General features: G+C 40.5%; 1 long non-coding RNA gene across 1 annotated transcript; it reads left to right on the top strand.

The window, feature by feature from the left end:
• The first annotated feature begins 277 nt into the window (after positions 1 to 277).
• On the top strand, positions 278 to 27,914 carry LOC140525425 (uncharacterized). The gene is made up of 3 exons (XR_011974038.1): positions 278 to 437; positions 23,084 to 23,148; positions 25,350 to 27,914. It is a non-coding gene; the product is annotated as an uncharacterized lncRNA (long non-coding RNA).

Raw genomic sequence — 27,914 nt, 5'->3', positions numbered from 1 at the left:
AAAGATCCCAGATAGTTCAATGACAAAAAGAGCTGCACAGAAAGAGTTACTTTCTCCATCCAGTCTAGAACTATATAAGAGACTGGGAGAAGGTTTGCATCAAAGCTGGCACTCAGGTAAGTAGGTCTGAAGCCAGAAGTGTCTGGGGAAAAGGTTTCCCTGGTAAATAGCCTTTGAGCACTGGGAAAGAGGGCAGAGGGCATGCCAGAGAAGTCAGTATAAGTACTGGTAAATAGTAAGAAGCCAAGGGAGGCTTAGGGATTATTTTGTGCCACTGTAGAGGAGAAGTACCAGCTACAGATCAGAGCAGAGACATCATCAGGCCAGGTCGCTGCAAGATCCCGATCCCAGCACAGAGCCAGCCAAGGGGAAACCACAGCACCACCTGTCCTGTACACTCACACATCCGTTGCTTATTAAAAACACTCCTGGAGATGGTGAGCTTTATTTTTCATCTTCCAATCACTACTAACCCTATAACAATCTCCCTATCCTGGTATTAACACCATGAGACAAAACTTTCCCAACCCTCACCTTTATCCTCATATTCATACAAGTGAGAAAACTGAGGCAAACAGAGGTTAAACTCATGTCCTCATTTCCCCCTCCAACCCTACCTGCCCCCATAGTGGACAAACTTCTCTTCAAATTAGACCTCTTTCTCTTATACTCTAACTACCCTTACTACCTTTACTACCCTTAAACCCTTACTACCCTTACTGAGAACTGTCTGTCCCCCATGACTCTCCATCCCTAGACTTCCTTTTCACTACCCTTCCCCCTGTTCCCCATTTCTTTTCTCCTCAACACACACACATACACACACACACCCCTACCTTCTTGCTCCGTAATTCTAATTCTAGACTCCTTTTACTACTGTCACTCAGCCAACTTTCCTTAAGGTATCAAAATTTCCCACTCAATTGAGAAAATGAAGTCTGTTGTATACCAGCTCCCAGATCATTATTTTCCTTTTTTTAAAGGAGTTCAGCTCCTGGATCACTATTTTTCTCTTCTCTCTCTAACTCATGCCTTTATAAAGTAAGAAACTGAGATTAGCATAGTACATACAAGTGCTGGATCTGGATTCAGGAAGGCCTAAGTTAAAATCCCTTCTTAGACACTTACTAGCTGTGAGACCCTGAGCAAGTCATTTAATCCCTGTTCTCATCAGTTTCTTCCCCTGGAAAATAAGGATAATAATATCACCTACCTCTCAGGGTTGTTATGAGAAGTAGATGAGATCATTATAAAGCACATGACACATAGTAAATGCTATATAAATGTTAACTATAATTATTATAAAATATCCATATTGGTACTCCCTCAAATTCTCTAACCTCCTAGTTCGTCAGTCTCCTTAAATTTTATGTTCTACCCTTGCAACTTGATGTTAGCCACATAAAGGAATGGTCAAATTCTGAATTTCGCCATTACCCAGAAGTCCATTTCCCCATTTAAAAATTCCATCATTCCTCTGTCTGACCATAACCTCTTCTTATTCTATCTCTTCCTATACCTCCATAACCTTCACAAAGTATAGATTTAGGAGACCAAAGCCATCCTTTACCCTCACTGTTACCTCCAATCCCTCTTTCTCAGATTTTTACCTCTTCTCTTACTTTGTTTTCCTTCTCTTTCCAATGTAATTAGCCAGCTCAACTCTATACTATCCAATACTTTTGAATCTCTTGCCCCATTGCCACAGATCAACCCTTTCAAAATCTGAGTCTTGGCTTATTCCCGCCATCCAACTCTTCTGCTAAGAGGAAATTGCCCAGTGAGGTCAATATCAACCTATGTTATCCAAATTCATCTGGGCCCTCACTAAAACGAGGCAATTTTTTTTTTCTTCCCTAATTGATTCCCAGACCCAGGGGTCAGCAGACTATGGATGGAGGGCCAAACCCAGCCTGAGTCCTATTTTTTGTAAAGCCAAAGAGCTAAAAATGCTTTCTTTATTTTTAATTACAACAAAACATTTTTTAAAAAAATGTAGAAATCGTTATTAGCTTTCAGGTATACAAAAACAGGCAGTAGCTTGCAGGGCCATAGTTTGCTGACTCCTGCCCTACCCAGCCACTCACAAAAGCTTTTCCACACCTTTTCTTTCTTCCTCAAACCTGCCACATCTCCAACCCCACCTCACACCCCTTGCCTCCTACTCTGCTGAGAATTGAAACTAATTGACATGTCACCCTCTTCTATACTTCTCTTCATTTCAAAACTCCTTAACATCACTCCCTCCCCACTCTCTTCTTATTTTTCTATCTTTGACAGTGAGGAGTGGTCCTTCTCCTTGACAAGTTTCCTCAACTATAAAATGGGGAAGAAAATCATGGGACTGTACCAAAAATTTATAATTTCTGTCTTCTCACATCTCCACATCTTACCTTCCCAACAAAAGGATAAATTCCTAGAGGGCAGATTCTATGTATCATTTTTCCATGCACCATACTTTCTTACCTTTATACAGGAGGGACAATCTTGTATAGTAACAGATATGTGTCAGTTACTTCCTAATATCAAAATTCCCTAAGAAATAACAAAAGGTTAGAGCATAATTTTTTTTTTATTTTAAACTGCTATAAACATTTTTGTACATAAAGGATATTCTCTACTTTTCTTTTATCTCTTTTGGGTGTAAGCCTAGCTATTTGGTATAACAGATCAAAGGGAACATACTGTTTAATAACTTTTTAGTGTATAATTCCAAATTGCTTTCCAAAATGACTGTACTCATTCACAAGTCCACCAATGTGCCTGTTTTCCTATACTCCCTCCAACATTTACCATTTTCTTGTTTTAATCTTTGCTCATAAACTTCATTTTTAACAGTGAATAATTCATTTTTGTTTATAAATCTCAAATTTAAAAAAAAATCTATTCATTTATGGAAGTCAGGAGATTTGGATCCAAATTCCACTTCTCTTTCCATGAGTCACTAGACAATCCTGAGAAACTCATCCTAGTAGGATTCCTCTGAAATTAGGTGGACTATAAAGAGCTTGCTTATAAAAGATTTTGAGGTCATTAAAGAGAAAGTTAACTACAAATTGTTGTTATATTGTAATTATGTTTAAATGTCAAATAACCTGGAATTTACTTATGAAAGTGTTTGGAGAATTAATGGTGGCTTTTCTTTTGGGATGGCTGATTTTGGGGGCTAAGAAGACAGGAAGGAACCAGTTCTAAGCTTCATCTCACTGGGATCTGCCTCTCCCCAGTCCATACAGGTTTGTCTGATCACCACTGAGATGTCTATCATCAGGCTGTCAAGCTGAATCTGCACTTAGACAAACAACACCCAAGGATGGTGAGGTGACTGTTTGTTGAACTTTGCTTCAGACTCAGGGTTCAGTCTGCCTGCCAAGGCCTCAGGAGAGAGGCATTCACCTCTAACCCAAATAGGAGAGAGCTTGAGACAAACCACAGTTTGGTTCATGGAGGCCCCCAGCCCTGAACTTTGCATTCACTTGCTGCTGAGCGTCATATAACTCCCAAATATTTGCCAGGGGAAACCAGAGAGCCAGAGGAATGAAGGTCTTTCTTGGCTAAAGATTCTGCCTAGAAAGTTGCCTTGGACTTTGTGTGTAGAGGTGTGCTTTGAAAAGGTCTGTGGCTGTATGAATTGAGTGCCACAGAATTCGTGTGTGTGTGTGTGTGTGTGTGTGTGTGTGTGTGTGTGATGCGGGAGGTTTGGGGAGCAGGGTTAGGAAGGGGTTTAACATCAAGGCAGAAGTCTCCGGAAATTCTGTCTATAAAAGGAATGGTTTTGGGTTTGTTTTTGAAATCCACCTCATTCTGGAAAGAATCCTACCCAAACTGCTGGGGTTTCTGAAATGATATTTGATAAGTGCAAATGGGCTGAAAATGTTTTAGAGATTTTTCAGGTTTGTATGACCAGTGGCAGCTGCTAGAGCCAAGTTCACTTCTTGAGATCCCCTGCCAGTGGCTGTACAGCATTTGACCTTGACCCCAGTTTGCTACTTCCCAGATAAACATGCTGAACCCACTTTTTGTCTGCCAAGGAAAGCAATGAATGGGCATTGCTCCCACAGGGTCTCCTACAAGGTTCTTCTGACAATCTGTCTCCTTTCCTTGTTCCAGACAACAAGGCCACTCACTCACTCACTCATTTAATAAGCATTTGTTAAGCTCCTATCCTGTGCAAAGCACTAGGTGAGGTGTTTGGAGATTCATGATAAATATAACACAGACCCTGATCTCAAGGAGCTAGGATCTAATGGGGGAGGGAGGAACAAAGTAAATAAAAATAAGGATAAAAATATGAGAGTGTGATAATACAAAGGAAAGATTCAGGGAAAGTGCCATGAGAAATTTGAGGAGGTTAAAAAAATTACTTTCAATTAAAGGGGAAGAAGATAGGAGAAGGAGTTGATGACTTCATGAAGGAAATGGTACCTGAGCAGGGCCTCTAAAAAAAGGAAGGATTTCAACAAGAGGAAATCTAGCCAGAGAGGACCAGTTCCTACCATGTGTGAGAGACATTGCAAAGGCACAGATGCAGAAAAGGATGGGACAAGAAGGGGGGAGGCAGAGAGTAGAAGAGTTTTCCTTTAAGTCTCAACTAAACTCTCACCTACAGAAAGCCTTCTCCATCCCCTCTTAATTATAGTGCTATCTTTCTGTTAATTATATCCTATTTGTATATATTTTTTGCGTTAGATTGAAAGAAGGCAGGTACTCTCTTTTGCCTCTTTTTATGTCTCCAGTGCTTAGTGCAGTGAGTGTCTGGCATATAGTAGGAGCTTAAAAAATATTTCTTGATTGATTATTGGTTGACTGATTATTGGAATACAGAATATATTGGGGGGTTTTAAATCATACTGGTAGAGGGGTACAAGAGCACCCTGTCCTGCTCTCACTCTGGACTCTCTAGTGGACCAGGCTTAATGCTAAGGACTTGTTAGCTCTAAAGAGAAAAACCAGCCTCTTTCTCTCATTGTCTTTAACTCTTTATGTACCCACTCCAGAACTCCAGGAAAAACTGCCTAAAGTTTAGATTTGACCCAGACCTAGAGACTCCCTAAAAAAGTGTCTAACAGGACCCCTTTAGAAAAGTACTCTGTGTACAAAGGACAGATACTTATCTCCTCAATCACAAGAGAAATACTGAAAACATGTAAGATTCATAAGAGAAAGACAAAGATCTGAAAAAGTAAATGGAAACATAAAGCACAAACAGCATTTTATCTTCACCTCAGCTCTGCACTGTCCAAACAACTGCCTCAAGATTGACATCTTCTTGATCAAGCAGAAGATGACTTGGGCTTGTCCTCTTGCCAGGGTTAATTTTCTATCCAGAGAAAAGCCTCTATGTGATATATGAATTAGAGACAGGAATACCTCTTAGGAAGCTATTATAATAACAGTACACGTGAGAAGAAACGAGGACCTAAACTAATAAACTGACAGTGGGACTAGAAAGGAAGATAGGTAAGAGAAGTACAGCTTTCCCTTTCGCATCTTGACTTTTCCCATTGTGGTTTCAATATATTGGTGGCCAGCATAAAAATTAAATGAGAAATTGAGGGGAGTTTTGCAGAAGTCCTGACAATACACAAAGTCCAGAAGACAACACAAAAAAAGTTTAGAAACTCAGAAATGTATAAAATATATGTATAGTATTGTATAATATGAACCCAAATTTTACAATAAAGTACTGTAAACACTCCATGAAAAAGAAGAAAAAATTCAGAGGTCTTCTCTGGTAGGAAAAGAGGGCCAAAAAATTTTATGCAGATTTTCCAGATCCCAGGAGCTCCATGCCTCTAACACCATCTCCCCCACCCTCTCCCCACAATATGGAAGGGATAACTGTAGAGAGAGGGTAGAATAAAAAACCCTTGACCCCTGAGAGTATACAACTGGACACTGGCCAGGAAATGGTAGCCTTCTTTCTGCTGCAGGCCTCTCTTTTTGCTTCAGTTAGGGTTCCAAGTGTTTGCCCTTAGCAACTTAGATGTCTACTCCAGGGATGGGGAACCTGAAGCCTCAAAATGATGTGTGGCCCTCTAGGTTCTCAAGTGCGGCCCTTTGACTGATTCCAAACTTCAGAAAACAAATCCCCTAAATACAAGGATTTGTTCTGTAAAACTTGGACTCAAGTCAAAGAGCCACACCCAAGGACCTAGAGGGCCTAGAGGGCCATATCCTTTTGGGACCAATGGTTCCCCACCCCTTCTTCTGCTCCAGTCCCATCACTCACAGAACCTCCTTACCCCAGACTCACAGGTTACAAGGAAGTGAACCAGGGACAAGTCTGGGCTAGGCAGCCTCTGAGGTCCCCTTTGACTGTGAGAATCTGGGATTCTGTGAAATCTCTGCCTTTGTTTGTTTGCTCCTCTTTAAAATGGGGTTAGAAGTGGCCTGTACTCAGAGGGATTAGTTTGTAAAAAGCTTTGCTGCTCTTTCTAGAGAGAGATCCAATTGGGATTCCCAATCTTCTTTCAATTATTCCCTGAGTGGTTTATTCACAGTAAATGTTTTTATCCCAGGCTGACTTCTCCCTGACATTTGGTTCCCTCTGTTATCCTCAGGGAACTCAATTAAACAATTTCAATAAGCGGAACACTCTGCTAGACATTGGGGAAAATACAGAAGTAGGTAAATTAATGTCTCAGTCTTCATGTAGTTTACAGTTTAATCAAAGAATAAGATGCAAATATAATTATAATGTACAACTTTACATGATCAATGAGGAGGAAATGTGGTATAATATGATAATTAATAACATTTTATATAGAGTTAGGGCTTATAAAATACAAACATTTCATTTGATCCTCTTGACAATCTGTGAAGTAGGTGACACTGTTACCCCTATCTTACAGATATATATATACCGAGGCTGAGAGAGATTAAGTGACTTGCTCAGCATCCCACAGATAGGATATTTTCCTCCATATGTATTGTTCTATCCCCTACACCTCTATGCACCACAACCATGGAGAGAATACTAAATTTAATGTCAGATGACCTAGCTTAGGATCCTAACTCTGCAAATATGTTCCCCTAAGCAAATCTCGCATTTCTCTGGCTCAATGGTAAGTCTAGCTACTGACCAAAGATATAAATGATTTAATGTTGAGTCAAGAAGAATGGCATTGTGAAAAAAGCCCTGAAATTTGGAGACCAGAGGAATGCTAACCCTGTCCTCTCAGAAACTCAAATGGAGATTCTCAAACTTCAAAATGAAGGAGTTCTACTAAAAACCTCTAAAAGTATATCCAGCTTTAAATACTTTGATCCTTGGTAAAAAAAGGAAAAAGACAAAATTCAATGGCTAAATCATGAACTGGAATGTAAAGTCAGAAGCCCTGAGTTTGAATCCAGACTCTGTCACATTATCTGTCTGACCTTAAGCAAGTAACATAACCTCTTCAGCTTTTGGCTTCCTCATCTGGAAAATGAGGGAATTGGAAGAGATTATACCAAAAGTCCCTTTCTGCAATATGTTGACGACTGTCAGGCTTCGATGCACCAACTATTCTTGTAACCCAGCCCTTCCTTGGAACTCATTAGAAAAAAGCTGCTCACATCTGTAAGCAGTCAATCCCAGCACCAGCCTCTCCCAGGACTGAGAGGGCTTATGTTGGTGGTGAGGGAGAACCCAAGTCAACCAAAGTTGGCTCAGAGATGGATGAAAAGACCACTCTTAGAGAAGTGCAGTGTGGTGGGTGAAGCACCCAGGGAACCTGTGAGGCAATCTTTACGAGGCAAGAGGCCTTGTTATTGTTGTTCGGTCACTTTTCAGTGGTGACCTACTCTTCATGACCCAATTTGTGGTTTTCTTGACAAAGATGCTGGTTCACCATTCCTTTTCCAGTTCATTTTATAGATGAGGATACTGAGGAAAACACGGTTAAGTGACTTGCCTAGAGATACACAGTGTCTGAGGTCAGATTTAAGCTGAGGAAGTTGAGTCTTGCTGACTTCAGACCTAGCGCTCTATCCACTGTGCCACCTTGCTACTCCTAGATATTTATCAAGTAATAAATCATAAGGGCTCCCAGCCTAACCTTTGGGAGCATCTTTACCATATGATGGTGGCACTAGACCTCTCCCAGCACTGTAATTGTTACTGGGGCATCCTCAGTTCTCAAAACTTTGAAATCATCCTTTATTAATCCTTACAAGAAGAAAGGAGGAAGAAGGGAAGTCAGTGATTTTTAAACATACTCAGTTGTCACAAGGTTAATAAGTATCAAAGGTGAAATTCAAACCAATATTCTTATAATTCCAGTTCCAAACACTCTTTATGCTCTACTGTCTCTTTGAAAAATATGAAATGTTATATAAATTTAAAGCGTTAGAGGATGTGGATAGGAAGACTTAGATTTGGGACCCTCATCTCACATAATGACGATGTGACCCTGGACAAGTCACTTAAATGTCTGGTGACCCAGGCCACTCTTTAAAACTAGAAGTTGCAGAATATGTGCTGGTATGTTCTCACCAGAAGTTCCTTACATGGTTGTAATATATATATATATATATATATATATATATATATATATATATATATATATATATATATATATATATATATATATATATATATATATATCTGGATTATTCTTCTCCCAAGTGATTATAATTGGTATTTAAACACACTCAATACGAATGAACTTGATAAGAAAAACATCCCAACTACTAAGTCCCAGCATGTACAGGGACATTCTTAGGGCCAATATTGTTACAACCTCCATCCTTCCTATTTTCCTTCCCTATTGCTTCTATGAAGAAAATGGAGAAAGAGGAGGGATCAATTCAAGTTTCCCAGAATTCTACATTCTGGGAAAAACTAAGGATTTAGGAACTCACTTCATGTCCTTTTTAAAAATTATTATCTTCATCATTATCATTATTCACGCATTCACCATTCCAGGGCAAACATCTCTCCCAGAACAGCAACGTGTTAGGCTTCATGCTCTGTCCTAGGGAGCAAAAAGTCTTTATGTAAAGAAACCAACTTTCCTGTCTTGCTCCAACGTAGTTGTTTTACTTTTGAGAGCTGTAAATCAAGGGGAAATGAGTAGAAAAGTTATGGGAACCCCTTTCCTGTTTCAAATGCCAGAGGCAACGCCCTCCTCTCCTCCAAGAAGCCAAGTTGGGGAGCTGACTGTGGCTTCTTGTCCATGCTAAATCCCCTCCTGAGGGGGCTTGTCTTTTATAGATCTTTAAGAGTGTCAGAGGCTCTTTTTGTCCATTTAGGCCTTTTTTCTGTTTACATAGGGAGATGTGTTTTTTGCTGGGCTTAAGTGCAGTCTTGGCCCTTTTGTTTGTTTCTAAGTCAGGTTACAGCTCTGCTCCTAGATTTATTGCAAAATCCATTTATCTTCATCTATCTCCTCAGGGGCTCTGCTCAGATCCATCTGAGTTTTTCACCCTCTCTGCTGACAAACAAAAGGGGGAGAAGGATGTAGAGAGGGGGAGGGGAGTGAGAAGACAGATTCATACCAAGTAGACAGACACAAAAAGGGAGGTCCTGAAGTCACGTATACAGTTTAGTAGGACTGGGGGAAAGTGGGAAGGGGGGAGTCATATATCAGCCTAGGAGGGGTGATGTCAAGGAAAGTTTGTCCTCCCCTCCCTCTACCTCCCCCCCAGCCAAGTAGTGTTTAGGAAGGCCTAGTCATTTGTTTATACAGAGTTAAAGCATCTCAGTCAATACTCACACACAGCAGAGAGAGAGAGAGAGAGAGAGAGAGAGAGACCATAGAAGAAGAAGAAGGCAGAGCCTATTTATGAGATAGGCAAGAAATTAAGGCAAAGCAACAAATAGAACAATATATTACAGAGGCCTTTAAAAGGAAGGTGTATGGCAGACAGTGACAGAAGGCAACAAGCTGACCATAGTAAGGGAGCAGATTAGGATGGACCAAACCTGAGCAAGAAAGAAGGGGAAAAGAGAAACCCAGACAAGCAGAAGTGGTCAGGACTCCCTTTCTTTCCCTCCCCTCAGCCTTCCCTCCCCCACCCCTTTCCATGCATAGCTGAGAGAGTCCAAAAACAGCCAGAGCTAAACCTCTTGAGAGTGACAGAAACAAAGCAAAGCTAGCAAATTGGGAGCAGGGAGCCAAATAGAGCTGTTTGCTCGGACTTCTAAGACAGGATATGCTTTTGGCCCTCCTATGTGAGCTTCAGGACACTCACTCGGAGGTACCCACAAAGCTGAAGCTTGGGAACGGGGATTTCTGTAATCCAGGGTCCGATTAACCAGGCGCACTAAAGAAACTTGTACCTCCCCCACCTCCAATAGCCTTGCCCCGGTCTTCTCTTGATCAGAAAAGCAACTATAATCTGTTGTGGTGAATGAAAAAGTTTTCTTTCTTCAGGGACAGAGGTTCAGAAGCTGGAGAGATAATTTTTCAAAGAGTTTGTTTCAGTGGATTATACTTTGTACTCATCATGTTAACACAATTCCCACACAGTAGGTAAATAAACAATGAAAGAAAGAAAGAATAAAAGGAAGGAAGGAAAAAGGAAGAAAAAGAAAGAATTGGAAAGGCAAAGAGAAAGAAAATAGAGAAAGGGAGGAAAAAGAAAGAAAGAAAAGAGAAAAGGAAAAAGACAAGAGAGAAGGGAAAGAGAAAGGGAGTGACAGAGAGAAATGGGGGAGGACTGGAGAGAGAGAGAGAGAGAGAGAGAGAGAGAGAGAGAGAGAGAGAGAGAGAGAGAAGATAGGTAGTACTGACCCTCAAGTGATTTTATTTAGGCTTTCAAGCAGTAGCTGTGATTAATAACTAGAGGAATTTTCATACAGTCCTATTATAGAATGTTAGCCTGGAAAGGGACCTCAAGAGATGACCTAGTCCAATTCCTTCATTTTACAAATTAAAAAAAACATTGAGATCCTCAAAGGGGAAGTGATTTGCTCATGGTCACACAGCTAATTAATTAACGGCCCTGTCCAGATCCCTGGTCTTTTGTTCTTTCCATTGAGCTACCCTTCTTCCTTGGAGTCAGGAAATCCATTCACTGAATTGGTGTTGCCTCACTCAAAGTGAGAACCTGAAAAGATCTTAATTTAAAAGGGCCAAGGTGTCCCACTGCATCCTGAGTCATCTCCAGTTGTCCTAATCAATATCTGGCCAGTAGACCCAGATGGCTCTGGAGGACAAAGTGAGGCTGGTGACTTTGCACAGCCCTCCCTCATTCAAATCAAAGTTTGTTGCAAGTCAAAGTCATTTCATGTCATGGTCCTCTTCAAGAAGGAAGGAAAAACCACACAACCTGTTTTTGTGGCCAAAACTCCTCTACCTAGACATATTATTTAGTGGATTTCTTAACTTCTCTCTTCTTCCTTTCCTACTCTTATAAAATGAGACTAGATTTAGAATCCCACAGAGCTGGAAGGTACTTCCAGAGGTTTTCTAATACCCTGAGGTTCTAAAGCCTCCCTCAGAAAATTACTTTGTATTTATTTTGTGTACACACACACACAAATACACACACACATCCATGTTGTTTCCTCCAACAGAATCTCAGTTGAGGACTGAGAAAATTTCTTTTTTGCCTTCTTATCCCCAGTGCCTGACACATAGTAATAACTGACATTCAGATAGCATTTTAAGGTATTCAAAACATTTCATATGTGTTACATTTCATTACATCCTCACAACAACCCTGTTAAGTATTATCCCTCTTTTGCAGATGAGGAAACTGAGGCTGACAGAGATGAAGTATTTTGCACAGGGTTGCACGGCTAGAAAATTTTCTGGTCTTCTTGATCCAAGTCCAGCATTCTACCCACTATGTGACAGCACAATAAATGCTCAATCAGTGCTTATTGTTACATTGATCTACCTGAGTACACACAGGATGACAACCAACACCATCCTGAAACTGATGTATTTTATCATGTTTTCTTCAAGGTCTCCATGGAAAGAAATTCCTCTCCCTCCTTTAACAAATTGTTTCATTGTTCCTCACTATCTTTATGGCTAGAAAGTCTCTGTTATCTGAGATCCAAATCCTTACCTCCCAATTTTTGCAATGTAAACTAATTTCCTATAGTTCTGTGGAGATGGGGGATCACTACCTACCCCACCCTCAACACTCCCTGGGCATGATTTTTATTTTGAGATGATTCATGAGATTATGTTTACCAAGAGCTTAGAGATCCAAGAAAGAAATTTGCTGCATGCAAACATAAACATAAAACAGATAAATGATTTAGGTGGTTTTATAAAAATCAGGCGTGTTCTTATCCCCATTACAGGTGGTTTAAAACAGAATTTTGAAAAAACTAGGGAAGCTACCTTTTCCTTTGGGATGACTATGTATTCTCTCTGTTCTTCCAAGAAGCAAACTTGGATTGGACCTTTGTGTAATACCAGCATAGAACTGCCTTCATTTCCCAGAATCCTGCTCTTACGTGAAACTTCACCTTTTCCCTAGTCCTCTCCTGGGGGAAAAGGGAATTTGAGGGGTCCAAGTCTAAGAAATTGGACGTTGATTCAATCACATTTAAACGAGAAGAGTAAGACTCATGCTTATGGATTGCAGAGAATAAATTTTTGGAAAAAAAGTGGAATTGTTGAGTCAACCTAAGAGAATTTAGATTATCAGAATTATTATTAGCCATAATAATAATGGCACATCCTGCCAGCACCCTTAGTACAGACAGAGCACAAAGTCATCCAAGTACTTTTCCTTCCAAAGTCATCTGGGGAAGGCTGACAGAATGACAGGGTGTTCACAACTGAACAGCTGAGAATGCAAAGGGGAAACACCGGTGTGTCTGAGTTGGGCCCAGGAGACAGGCTGAGGTGGGGGATTTCTAATGTTTGGGAAAGGGCTTGGAAACCTCACTGGTCACAACACTCAAATCCAAGAACTTCAGAAAGGAGATCCTACCCGACCTTTACGAAAGGAAAGATCCCCTCTCCTCTCCCATCCCCCACCTTCGCTCCCTTGTGTGCGTGCATCAGATCACCTCTGACACTGAGGGAGTGACTTCCTGGATGGAAGCTGGATGACTATAGAAAGCCCATGTAATGTGATCTGGCTATGTAATTACACAATCCCTTTCCCACTGAGGAGTAAATAAATACGCTTTACAAATGTTAACTCATCCACGGGCACAGCATTGTTGAGAAGAGGCAGCCCAAGAGACTTGATTCTTGAGAATGGGAAGAAAGCAGCTTGGACTGCTGTTCTCTGAGTTGTAGGGAGGCTTCTTTGACTGTGCCCCATGGTAGGAACAGGCCTTGTGCAGACCTACCAGAGATAATATGGACTGATAGGCAGCCCACCAGACCTCAACTCAGAAGTCCCTAGCTGTCACTTTTATCTCTGGGCCACTGAGGAAATGAGTCTGCCTTTTTAGTACCTCCCCCATACATAAAATGAGGGTAATAGTGAGCCATGTGAAACTATTGGGAATCAGTGATTTATAAATACACAATTCATAGGTATTCAAAGGTAGGGGAAGCAAACAGAGCACTGAACTGGAGTCAGGAAAATCTGAGCTTAAATCTGGCTTCAGACACTTACAAGCTGTGTGAGCCTTGGGCAAGTCACTTACCTCCTGTCTGCCTCAGTTTACTCATCTGTAAAGTAAAACGGGGATAATAATGGCACCTACCTCCCAGGGTTACTGTGAGGACAAAATATTTATAAAGCACTTGTAAACCTTAGAGTACTATACAAATGCTAGCTATATTATGATTATACTACCTATACAGTAGCCTTCAAAGATCTGGTAGGATGCCCTTTTGCCTCTACAGGACTTGTTTGCAAATCTTTTTGTCCCAAGGAAGTCTAAAAGCTTTCCTTTCTAAGTTGTTCCCCATGCTTGGAATGTTCTTCTTCCTCATGTCCATCTCCTGTCTCCCTCTATGAATCAATTTAATTCTCACCTTCTGTCTGAGACCTTTCCCAGGTTCCCCCAATGCTTTTGCCTTCCAAGATGATCTTACATTTATACTGAATCTATCCATATGTACAATTTTTTTTTTTTTGCATCTTTTCTCCCCTTTTAGAATGGGAGCTCCTTGAGGGCAGGAACAATGATTTTCATCTTAATTAACCTTAGCACACTACCTAGCACAAAGTAAGTGCTTGATAAACATTTGTTGGGTAATTGCTTGACTTTGATTTGAGGCTGTACATGCAGACTTAGAAGAAGCTGAATTTCAGGGGGCTTAAGATATTGATAAAAAAATGCTCAATATGTCCTGTAGGACCATCTCAGTGCCTCTTCAGGCTTCCACTCTATCTTGAGGTAAATAATAGACATCCACAGTATTGTGGAGGGAGCTTGAGCTCAGTGTGACTTTTAGGTGACTCTGAGTCACCTCATCTCCCTGAGCCTGTCTCTTCATCCATGCTCTTTACCCCACCTACCACATAGGGTTCTTTGCAGGGATAAATGAGTTTTGTATTTAGGGAGCTTGGAAGACCTTATTACCCATACAAATTTCAGTTACTATCATCATCCCAATTGTCTTGAGGCTGCTCTTATGGGAGATGGTGCAAATGATGGTGGGCAAATGGGATTCTGAAGTTTGTTTGGTCTTAAAGCTTGTAGTGGAGTGGGAAAATCCTTTTTTTTTTTTTTTTTTTTTTTACTGTAACAAATGTTTTTGTTTCACTTTTATTTGCAGTTTAACGTCATATTTACTCCCATGCCATAAGTTCTTGTTTCTTCAGTTTCTTCTGGGATATCTTTTTCTTTTTGAGCAAACTCCTCTTCTGGTTTAGGCACAATCTTTTCCTTTTCAGTGAGTATCATCTCAATATGGCAAGGAAAACTCATGTATGGGTTGATTCGATTATGAGCCCTGTAAGTACACCATCGCATTTGGGGAGCCTTGTTAACCAGGATATGCTCAATGACAAGAGAATACACTTCTAAACCCTTCAGTTCTGAATTACTCTCTGCATTTTTAAGCACATGCAGCAAGAATTCAGCACTCTTCTTGGCCAGTGACCCCGTGTCCGACCCCATTGCTTAGCTTGGGCAGACCTGCCAACTCCACCATTGTGACATCTTTCACACACTTGGTAGCTTTTTGGATATGCATGCGCTTGATAGCTTGGGCTGTTTCCCAGGTATTCTCAAAATGGACTTGGAGATTCTAAGCCCTTGATTTGCTTGTTTTTGTGAAATTCTCTGGATCAAGAGAGTATCTCACCATTTTAAATGATTACTGATGATAACAACGACGATGACAACAGCTCAAGAGAAGAGAAGGGAAAAGTCCTCTTTCTTAGACCTTGCTTGCCCCAGGTGGGTCAGACCATGGAGACTAGGACTAGATTCTGGGATTACCTAAAGCAGCCATGACTCAGAGAGTGATCATCTCCCAGCCCCCACCTCTGCTCTGCCTCTACAATCCTTGGATCATCTGGTGGATTTCTAATGGTAACCTAAGCCCCTCCATCTATGCTCTTAGCAACATATGCAGTCCCTCCAAGGCTAAGAGGGCAGCAGGCCAGATGCAATCAATTCTAATGGAAGTGGCCAAGACTTGGGGTTTATAGCCAAGGTCAAGCACAAAAGAAAGAGAAGTCTTTTCAGTCTGACCATCAGGATTCTGGGGCTGAGTTCAGTGTAATGCCAATTCTGCTGACATGGACATTGTAGATGGACTGAAAGGTGTCCATTTTCTTCTAGAAATTCCTCTGCCTGCTCTAAACACATCTACTCGCTGCTTTCTCACTCCCCTACTCTCCCCAGCCCTAGGCATCTTAACCTTTCCATATGGAAAGGAATCACGATTCTTTGGAAACTTAGAAACTAGAAACTTAGAATGACAGGTTGAAAGGCCTCAATTAACCCTTTTGTCTGAATCTAGTTTGGTTCTTCTTTCCAGAAAGAGTTTAAAGTCTGGAAGATATTCTCATGCTTGAAAGATTGTCCTACTCTGCCTACCTTTCCCCACAAACAGCTTTAAAAAAAAATCTTCTAAAGAAGGTGATTCAGGGCAGGAACTTTTAAGAATTAGTCCTTGTTATTCAGTTGTTTCAATCATGTTTGACTCTTAATGACCCTTGGGATTTTCTTGGCAGAGATACAGAAGTGGTTTGCCATTTCCTTCTCTAGGTCATTTTACAGATGAGGAACTGAGGCAAATAAGGTTAAGTGCCTTGCCCAGGGTCACAGAAGTAGTAAGTGTCTGAGGCCAGATTTGAACTGGAAAAGTTGTCTTCCTGATTCCAGACCTGGCATTCCATCCTCTATGCCACCTAGCTGCCCTAAATATTAGTCCTATAGTTGGGCAAAGCAAATTGGGCACATCCCAGCTCTGCCAGACTTGTCATATTTTACAAGGGGTGAGGGAGCAGAAAACCAAGAAAAATGAACTGGGACACAACGACAACAGGCATCAATATAAATGCAGGGTGGAATAATGTTTCAGGAGACATGTCCCTAGCTCCCTACCCCAACTTTGGGAAAACAGAGAGGGAACTCACACTTACAAAAATAAAAACTCTGCCTTCCTCAAGCAGCAACAGATGGAGTTGGAGGGTTTTTTCTTCCTAGCTCATTCTCAATTTTTTTCTCCTTGGACAAAGGAGGATTTGAAGAACATTTACCTCCAGAAAACCCATACACCCAAAATGATGGATTCACCTCAAGGCTTCTCTGTCTCTTGTCCTTGTTCCTATCCACATTAAAACAGCTCTAGAGCTAACCAAATCTTCTACCTCACATAGGCTAGCCTGTATTTCTAGTAAGGTTTGGGTTCACAGGACCAGACCCTTTGTACTTTTTTGCATAGATCTAAGCATAAACCTTCCTCTTTGACAAGGAACACATAAAAACTACACTTTTGTTTCTTTCTTTGGCTGAAATAAGATGCTGCATGACCCTCACTGAAAGGGCCTATGGTAAAGTTCTTTGGTTGGACAGTCTCAGGCCTCTGTTTCCTCCCATAAGTCTGAAGAAATCAGGAGAAAGTGTAGCACCCCTTCCCTACAGCCTGCCCTCCCCACCTCTCAGTCTCAATGTACAACCCCTTACTCCCATGCTCATTGCTGTAACTTGATTCATTGGGTCCCACAGCACAGCTCTGGTTTCTAACAAGAGGGCCTTCCATGAAAGAAGAGCCATTCTTTCCCTTTCCCTCCAGCCCACAGCATTGGCTCAAAGCTGAGGGAGTGTCACCCTTTGACCTCTGACTCTTGACCCTAACCCCAATGGACTATTCCTACTGGGCCTTCTCTCTCCTTTTTTTCTTTTCCTTTCTTTTTTTTTTTTTTGCTAAGGGAGCAGTGTGAGATTGAGAGAAGAAACACTCCTCCATAATGACTAGCTATTGTTGGAAGAGTAATCAATATCCCAAATCCCTGTACTGCAATGACAGGAGGAAGGTTTAGGGACCTGTAACCCTTTCCATGCCTATGGTCAAAGTCTCCTGGGGCTTTTTCTCCATCATCTTCCAGGAGTCACCTTTCATTTCTTCACATCTTAGGTCTACAGCCACTATTCACTTACTGTGGGGAGTTATTTGGAGGGAGCAAAGGAAAGAAGAGCTGAAAATTACAATATCATTCTCAGGCAGTTTGTTACTTATTCATTCTCTCTCTCCCTCTCTCTCTCTCTCTCTTCCTCTTTCTCTCTTCCTCTATTCCTCTTTTTTTTTCTCCCTTTCTTTTACATGTTTTAGTCACCATTCTTCATGTCTTGGGCCTGACAAAAGAATTCACTACGACAGCTTAGCTGTCCCACTCAAAGGCACAGATACCTCCCCATAAGAGAAATATTGTTAATTTCTTCCCTCCTGCCTCCCTGTTTGCCTGGAGAAAAGCTCCCGTTAGCTTTTCCTTACTGATCTATTCCATACGTACTCAGGTCCCTATTGGAGAAGGTTTGCAAGATGTGAACTCATCTCCACTGGGGAATTTCTGAATTTGAAACTACAGAACTATATAGACTGGACTCTTCAACTTACCAAAACAAAACTATCGAGGAAAATTGCCTTCCCAATTGTTGTTACTAGGGTCAAAACAGTAAACCCAGAACTAAAAACCAAAAGAAAAAAAAAGCAAGAGTTACCAGAAAACAAGGTTCAGATAATGAGTATATAATGATCACCTGTCTTGCCATGATGATTAATTTCAAATGAGCAACTATGTCCCCGTTTATCTGATGTCATTAGAAGACCTTCCTCCTTCATTTTCAAATTCTCCTAAAGTATTCTCCATAGGTATTTCTTTTGTTCCCATAGCACTCTACTTTTTGAAGTATATGTTATATTCCTGTAAAAGCTAGGTGTTTGGTAGCACAGTGGAAAGTGCACTGGATCTGGAGTGAGAATAATCCAATTTTTAAATCTAACCTCAGACACTTACTATCTGTGTGACCCTGGGCAAGTCTTTTAACCTCTGTTTGCCTCAGTTTCCTCATTTATAAAATGGTAATAATAACGGCACCTACCTCACAGGGTTGTTGTGAGGATCAAGGCAAAGAATATTTGTAAAGCACTTAGCACAGTGCCTGGCATATAGTAGGCACTTAATAAATGTTTATTCTCTCCCCTCCCCACTTAAGGATGGGAAACTGTCATTTTTTTTTTAATCTTTGTATCCTCAGTACCTAGTACCACAGTGTGTTGTGTGTCTCTTAATATGTTTTGAAAAGAATTGAATCTAAATCATTAACAGACAGTCTGGAGGTCAGAAAAAGGTTAGTCATTCATTTATCTCATCTAGGGAATGTGGTGTGTCATATTGGCCTGTCAGTATGTGTAAGTTATTAATAACCATAATAACTTGATTAAAGGGTGGAAACTGAAGAATGAAGAAGAGACTACAGACATACCTTCTGAGCAGACATTTCAGATGCTTCATTTCCTGTGTAGGTGCAACAGTTTTGAGAAACAATTTTTAACCTGTCTGTGTTAGCATCATATAAAAGAATGTTAGAACTGGGAAATATCAGTCTAACACTTGCTTGGGTATATATGGGGGAGAGAGCCCTCCTCCCCACTGATCTCCTTCAGAAAAGGCTCAATTATGCAATGACTACTTCCTATTAGACCATGATGACACTTCTAATTGACTGCTGAGCTGGAATTTCACAGACATACTAAAAGGCTAGCCCCCATCCTTCAGGTCTCTCCTTCTCATTGGTCTCAAGGAGTGAGGATTACTCTTTGAGTTCGAAAGAGTGGGGGGGAGGATGATCTTTCCCAAACTAGGTTCAGCCCATTAGTATGTGACCTTCTGGACACACCTGTGTCTGGATTGGGACTGTCTCCTGTTTGTGTTTTCTTTCTTTTGGTACACCTGAGCAACAGAGTATTAGCTGTTGCTATTGGCTATACTTCTACTACTACTACTACTACTACTACTACTACTACTACTACTACTACTACTACTACTACTTCTAACAATAGTATTTATGTAGTGCTTACTACTGTGCTAAACATTTTGTAATTATTATCTCATCTGATCCTTACAACAACCCTGAAAAGTGGGTGCCATTATTAGTCCCATTTTACAAATGAAGAAACTGAGGCAAAGAGAGATTCAGTAACTTACCCAAGGTCACACAATAAGTGTCTGAAGCTGGATTTGAACTCGGTCTTTCTGATTCCAAGTCCAACTCTTTATCTACTGCCCTACCTCAATGCCTACCTTCCATGACTCATCTGATCTTTCAAAGCTCACAAGGTCATAACCTGTTCTGTTTAATCTCCTACAGTCATTCAGCTAAGATCAGGGAAGAGTAAACTTGCAGAGACAGAAGGAAACAGAGGCACTTAATGCATTCACTGACACATGTAGGCCAGGTGATGGGGGGACTCCCCCACCCAGCAATTCTTCTCTCAAAAACAACAGGGTTTCCTCCATCTGTCAACCATACTACATTTGGAAATGAACTTGCCATGTAGAAACTATGTTAAGTCTGATTCTACTCTCCTAAGGACTAAGAGAGTACAGGGGACAGTGTAGGTGATGGGAAAAATGGTTGTACCTTCTGTTCTTCCTATAGTTTCATGGGCAAAAAAAAAAAAAGTACTAAAAAGCTAAAAATTTAACAAAAAATTCCATTGGGAAAAAGGGAGTTTGTATGTATAGTTATTTTTGGTTCAGAAGCTAATTAAAAAGATTTTTTATCATCACAAAATAAGGTGACAAGAAATAGAGAATCCTTCTGTCTTTGAAACAAGGAGACAAAGGGCCCATCCATTGCCAATTCTGTCAAGCAAGTGCCTCAAACCTCCTTGTTGGATTGGCAGCCAACAGAGTTCCAAGGAATGAACTCTCATTGGTCAGTCTCTCATTAAAAAGTGGATTGTAGGATCATAGCTTTAGAGCTGGAAGGGACCTTACAGGTTACCTAGCCCAACCCCTTGCTTCTTTTTCCAGATGAGGTTGTTCTAGGGAAGTTGTGCCTTATCCAAGTTAAAAACATAGCAAAAGACAAATGTGGAGTTCAAATCCAGATAGCCTGACTCTATTTCCTATAGCCATCAGTCAGTCAACCAGCATTTATTAAGCACCTACTATGTGCCAGGAACTGCTAAGCTCTGGGACACAAAGAAAGGCCCCAAACTGTCTGAACTCATAGTCTATAGTACCCCAACAACTAGGTACAAAATACATTCAGGATAAATTGAAGGTAGGTTAAGGAGTACTAAAAAAAAAGTTCTTACAGAAGATGGGACTTTGACTGAGACTTGAAGGAAGCCAGGGATTATTCAATATAGTATTCCAAGAGGTAGATATAAAAAGAGATCTCATTCTAGGCCTGAGGAACAACGCTCAGAGTCAAGAGATGAAGTGTCACGTGTAAGGGACAACAAGGAGGTCAATGTTACTAGATCACAGAATATGTTAGGGGGTGGAGGCAATAGGGTGAAGTTATTGTTTATCCTTCATTTTCAAATGGCATTTTCAGTGGCATCATGATGTCTTGATCTGTGTGTGAATTAGATTTAACTGAGGCAGAGTTGAACAAAGTCGTTAACTTCTCTCTGTCTTCCAAAGTCATCAAAGTCCAGTGGCAATAAAAAAGTCAAGAAGAGTGGCAATGGCTGAGACTACAATGGATGACCACGATGTCTTCAACGTCTCCCAGAGCTCTAAGAGCTCTACAGCGCTTGCTCCAGCAACCTTCATGGCTGTTGGAACAAATTGTTCTCATCTGCCCATCTTGCTGGGGAAGGTCTTTACATGCTTGAGGTAGACATCCCCCTAACACACTATAGGGTTTGAGGCCTGTTGGCTGCCCTCAACTTGGTTTAGCCAATCTCCTGAGATGGCTTACCTGGGTGTGGCCACTACACATGCTACAGCTTCTTGGAGCCACAGGTGACTAAGGAGATGGGAAATGTAGGAAGTGACCAAGTTTCAAAGAGCTTTGCAGGGATGTGCTGGAGCTGGCTCCAAAAGGTTCTTAGAATTGATTATTTAATTTTCCGTGTGATCATTTATACCTCAGAAATCAACAAACACTATAAATCAAGGCTTGGTTTATTGTTTCATTGAGTGTCCAGACTTAAGAAAGTGAAGGAGAAAATACTAATAATGCAAATTAAGTTGGAAAGTTGTCTCCTGTATATTTTTTGTGAGCTGATTGTTAAACATTTACCAATATAACCCTGCTCACTAAACTAAGTGTCACCTTCTCCTTGCCTCCACCAAAGTTTCCTAGATGAGAAAAGTAGAAGGAATCACAGTATAACAAAAGTACAAATTAAAAAGTGCCAGATTTGGAACTAGAGAACCTGAATTCAGATCCTAGCTCTGATGCCAACTTATTGCCTGTATAACCTTGGGCGAGTCACAACATCACTAGGCCTCAGTTTCTTCACCTTGGGAAATGAGGTCATATTTGCTAACTTCTCATGTCTCTCCAGCTCTAAAATGCTAATCCTATGAGAAATATATATATTTGAAGCAAATGTTCCTTGAGACCAGAGAATATTCTTTGTTATCAGTTCCCATAAGGCCTCTAATAATTCTATGGTAGTCTCTCCAGGGAGAGAACCATTATGAGTCATCACACCTACATTATTTCTTAATTGCCCTCAGTTAATTATGACAAGATCATGTATCCTTTTTACAAAAGACCTTTTTGTATTTTATTTTATTAATCCTCATAAAGTCTCTGTAAGGGCAGGAGGGTGTTAAATGTTGCTCATTCTTTTTTATAGATGAGGAAACTGAGTCAGTGAGGGGAATAATGAATCACCTTTGATTGTATAGTAAGTCTTTGGAATTTTTCCCATTAAGATCACTCCTTATAGAATTTAACTTAGCAAGGAAGGGAAGGAAAAGCACTTGTTAAGTAATTGGCTTTAAATACAGAAGAGTTCAGTTTTAAACTTCCTAAGCCTGTTCAGATGTCTTTACCACAAATCAAAGATTAAGAGAGAAAGATTTTTTTTTGTAAGAAAACCTTTTTCTTCTTTCTTCCCTTTACTTCATCCTTCCTTTCTTTCTCTCCTTTCTTTTCTTTCTTCTTCCTTCTTCTATTTTCTTTTTTTCTTCTTTCTCCCTTCTTTCCTTCTTCCTTTTTCTTTCTTTCTTCCTTTCTCTTCTTTTACTTTTTTATTTTTCAAGGAAAAACTTTTTAAAGAGTTAATATCTTTCCTACTACCCCCCCCAAAAAAATTGGGTAAAATTTGTTTTTTAACAAAAGCCAATCTCTCAATATATATCTACCTAGTTAGGCAAAAAATAAATAAATAAATCTCATGTTGGCCATACCCGAAAATGTGTTTCTTTCTGAATTTTAAGTTTATCACATCTCTGGCATGAGGTGAGTGGCATGTTTCATCATACTCCTTTTGGATTTGTGGTTTATCACCACACTGATTACAGTTCTAAAGACTCCCTAGGTTGTTTTTCTCTGTAAGGTTATCATTGTATAAAGTGTTCTTCCAGTTCTGCTCACTTTTTTTCTGCCTCAGTTCATAAAGGTCTTCCCAGTTTCCTCTGGACTTGCCCATTACATCATTTATGGAACAATAGTATTCCATTATATTCATATAACACAATTTGTTTAGCCATTTCCCAACATTAGGACAACCCTGTGAGGAGCTCTTTCTAACAATTAAAGCTGTCATCTCTCAATTTTTATCTCCTCGGAAAGCCTCCTTTCAAGAGATGGAAAATGAGCTGACATTATGGTGAACACATGGAATTCTAGAGCAGAAGGTAAGGAAATCTTGTCTTCTTGAATCTCTTGAGAGTAAAACCCTCCTGTCACTTATTCAACTCAACAAACGTATTAAGCACCACCCTTTGGCAAAACATATATTAAGTCTCAAAGAAACAGTTCCTGTCCTCAAGGAGTTGACACTGTATTGGATCCAATATTGCACCCTTGGATTAGATATTTACAAATTCTTAAGAGGACTGAATTCTTAGGAGAGAGAGAGAAAATAATAGACATTCCAAGAGAACCAGGAAATCTCTATGCAATTTATGTGGTTAAGTGTTAAAATTGGGAAAGTATTGGATTTAGGAATGTCTTAAGAGTTTTATTTCTGCTGTTGCCTGAATATAAGTAAAAATGAGAATGATGCTAGTGAAATAAATTTAAGTAAAGTAAAATATAATCAACTCATTAGACTTGTTTAAGGAAAGAATACCAGGGACTTATAAATGAGTATGATCCACTTCATGCTGGGAATACTAAGGGTTTGGCCTCTCTCCCAGGTGTCAGGCTCAAAATTACCTTTGGCCTCCTGGGTGAGCTCCATTTGATATGAAATAGACCCCTGTCACTGGATAAGGACCCCAAATAGCTGAGGGGTGGGTAAGCATCTCTGAAAACTATCCTCCCCTCTTGGAAGTGAGATGTTAACCAGAGAATACATTCCATACTTAGAGTGTGACAGGGCTTTAAATGCAGTTTGAACACTGACGTAGGTTAGTACTGGTTGGAAAATAAGCTGAGGTTTAAGTCTGTGTTTGATGGATGCCAAAAACTGGGCTGCATTCTCAGACGCTAATCTCTAAACTGTGGATAAATTTTAACTTTAAACTGTGGATAAATTTTGGCTAAGCCAACTCATTCCAATCATGGGGTAGCTACAACTCCCCCTTCTTTTAAAAATGCTTCACCAGCATGGTATCTTTTAAATACTCAAGCTTCAAAGAGGAAGAGAGAGGAAAACAATATTGTGCTCATTTTAAAGATTGGGAAACTGAGATGGAGTAGTTAATTTATTTGCTGTTTGACATGAACAACATACAGAGAGTGAGTGATGGAAATAGAACCTGACTCTCCTGGTCTACCAGCTTTCCCTACCCCGTTTTTAAAAATCAGGTTTTAAAGAACAGAAAAGAAAAGGAATCCAATGACTTTCTCATATTTTCCGGGTTTGGATGAGAAAAGAAAAAGAGAGGATGAATTTCTCATGGGAAGTTTTATCTGTTTAGAAGTGGTGAAATAGAATTAAAATCCCCAAATAAATCAGACTACTTTTGCAAGGAAGAGGTTTCTTTCAAGGTTTACTGTGATTTGATCTTTCAGAGAAATTCCCCACTTTCTATGACTGTGTGAAAAGGAAAAGAGAGCATGGGAGAAGACTGAGAGCTTCCAAGCCCTTAGCTTCCAGGATGTTGCTGTGCTCTGACACACATTTTATTCCTCCTGTATAAATTCAGCAGTTCCTAACGATGAGACCAAAGTCTCAGTCTTAGCCAAGAAAATCAGAGACAGGTAATTTTGGTAGTCTAATACCTCTCTGGAAACTTAGGATTTTTTCATCTTGGCCCCTAAACAATTTCTGTCCTGGTATAAAATTTTAGAGGGAAATATTCTTTGTACTACTTCACATGGTCTAAAGTGTTCCTTTAAGGACCCAAGTAGAAGAAATCTAATGGGAGAGATGAAAGGACATTCATTTTTGGTTCCATCTCTTTTCTCCTAATAATACAGACTGCTTAGCCATCCTATACAACAATGGTTACACTTTCACTCATTTCCCAGATCACTGGTTGAGGTGGGAGAATTGCAATGCTTGCTTTCCATCATCACTTGCACTTTCCACCACCATCACTGAGGAACTTTTTCTTTGATGACCATTCAATCCATATCTACCAACCAATCAAAATTCTGGTAGCTATTTTTGTCAAGTTTCAAGACATTCTTCTTTCCTCAGTGAGTTCAGTGCTTGGATCATACTTAGTCTTGCTTCCACCCTGCCCTCCTACCCAAGGGATTCAATATTCATGTTGATACAGCCTAACTTTGCAATTCTTCCACTTCTTCATTTTGTATGATCTTTTCCTCCACTCCACCTCAGCTACACACAAAAATGGTCATAACCTTGATCCTTCCACTTACAAATCCACCACTTCCATGTCTAGCTCTGAAATTCTCTTATCTGATCCTTGTTTGTCCTTAGTTTTGAAGAGGACCAATGACCAAGGACCAATGAAGAGGATCAATCATGGGGAGATGTCTTGACTTGAGCATGAATTGGATTTAAGTGAGGCAATTGCACAAAGCCATCAGCCTTACCCTTTCTTCCAGATTCATGGAAGTCCAATGGCAAGACAGGAGTCAAGATGCCTGGTGTTAGTCCAAGATGCAGGGGATGAACTTGACCTCTTTGATGTCTGACCAAGCTCTAAGTGCCCCACAGTATCTGCTTCAGCCACCCTCATGGCTGTTAGAACAGACTGTTGTCATCTGCTCATCCCACCAGGGAAAGTCTTTACATGCTTGGGGTAGACATCCTTCTGCATTCCACCTCTCTCTCTGTCTCCCAATCTCTAACTCGGTTCTTTATTCTCATTGTTACCTCCAGTCCCTCCACCTCTCAGTATTTTCCCAGGCCATCATCCCTGCCATATTCTCTCCTCTCTTCCCCATCTTCACCCCTTGATGAAGGAGCTTAATTGAATACTGTCCTTTTCTCTCTACTCCCTTGTTCTCTTATTTTACTACTGATCTTTCCCTACCAAGCCTCAACCTTGGATTGCTCCCACCCTCTGCTGCCTTTCCCCTGACTCCCAAACCACTGAACAAAGCTGGAGAAAATCATGAAACTGTTTTGACTGGATCCATTACAACTTTGTGTTACATAATCTCAACTGGACCCTCACTGTGGCTAGGCAATCTTTTTATACTTCCCTATCTACAGTGACTTTTTCAAACCTTTTCATCCCTTCTCAAACCTCCCATAAACTCTCCCTGCCCTCACACTATCAACTGAGGACTCTGGCTCATATTAAATGGAAAAAAATTGAGGGCATTCTCTAAGAGTTTCCATTTTTCCTTTTACCTCACATGAAATCTCTCTGCCTCAAGTCTCTCCCCACTGTAGTACTCTCTCTATTCAGCCATCAAATTGATTTTCCTAAAGTACAGGTTTGACCATGTCAAATCCTACCCTCCCCTAATTCAATAAACTCCCTATCACCTTCAGGCTTAAATAAAATAATCTTCTTTTGGGGGATTCAGAGACCTTTATAACCTAATCCCCTCCGACCTTTCTAGCTTTTTTACATTGTATACATCCCCTATCTCCCATACTCTACAATTTAGTGACACTGCACTCTTTTCAGTTACTTGAACGAGACATTCTCTCTCCTGACACTATATATTTTCATTGGATGTTTCCCACACCTGGAATTGTTTCCCTCCTCAACTCTTCCCCCTGGCTTTCCTGATTTCTTTCAAGTACCAGCTAAAATCCCACTTTCAGCTGGTGCAGTGGATAGAGCACCAGTGCAGGAGTCAGGAGGACCTGAGTTCAGATCTCACCTCAGACACTTGACACTCACTAGCTGTGTGACCTTGGGTGAGTCACTTAACCCCAACTGCCTCATCCTGGGTCAACTCCAGTCATCCTGGAGATCCAGTCACTGGATTCAGATGACTCTGGAGGAGTAGAGAGAAAAGGACAGTATTCAATTAAGCTCCTTCATCAAGGGGTGAAGATGGGGAAGAGAGGAGAGAATATGGCAGGGATGATGGCCTGGGAAAATACTGAGAGGTGGAGGGACTGGAGGTAACAATGATCTGCACAGCCCTCCCTCACTCAAAACAAAGTCAAGTGCAAGTCATGACATCATTTCTCTGATGGCATGGTCTTCTTCAGCAGAGAAGGACGAACACACAGACACAAGAAACCTCTCTTCGTCCCTCTTAATGCCTTTCCTTTGTTCATCATTTCCATTTTGTTCTCTCTATATATCTTGTAAGTTTGTATGTCATCTCCCCTATTAGACTGTGAGTTTTTTAAGAGCATTTGCCTTTCTTTGTATCCCTATAACTTAACATAGTGTCTGACATATAGTTGTTGTTGTTCAGTCATTTAAGTTGTATCCAACTTTTTGTGATCCCATTTAGGGTTTTCTTGACAGAGACACTAGTTTGCCACTTCCTTCTCCAGCTCATTTTACAAATGAACCTGAGGTAAATGGGGGTAAATGACTTGTCCAGAGTTACACAGCTAGCTTGTAAGTGCCAAATTTGAACTCATGAAGATGAGTCTTCTTGACTTCAGGTCCAGAATTCTCTATCTAATCTACCACCTGTCACATAGTAGGTACTTAATAAATGCTCATTTGAGCATTTATTCATTGACTGAATGACTATAAAATTATCTCATTTACCCAGTATGGATGTGCTCCTAACCAGTTCTAGCCTAATTGTGTCCTGACCAATCAAATGCATGGAACACTCCATTCTGCCCTGCTGTCTGTGTAACTTTCACCTCAATCAGAAGCCATTCAAGCACCATGCTAGACAGGCAGAGGTTGATCTTTCCCCATCATGGTTAGCCACTAGGCATTTATTGCACCAGCATTATGCTAGCTGCTGTGGGAGAGATAGAAGAAATGTTAAGATGTGGAAGACACCATCTAATTAGGGAGATAACCCACATAATCCAAATAAAACAATTAGAAAATGACACAAAAAGATATTATACATCACTAACAATAAATTTAGTATCATATGT

This window comes from Notamacropus eugenii, chromosome 1 (assembly GCF_028372415.1).
Source record: "Notamacropus eugenii isolate mMacEug1 chromosome 1, mMacEug1.pri_v2, whole genome shotgun sequence".
NCBI classification, from domain to species: Eukaryota; Metazoa; Chordata; class Mammalia; order Diprotodontia; family Macropodidae; genus Notamacropus; species Notamacropus eugenii.
Note: the sequence above shows the minus strand (reverse complement) of the source record. Positions and strands in the feature narration are given on the sequence as shown.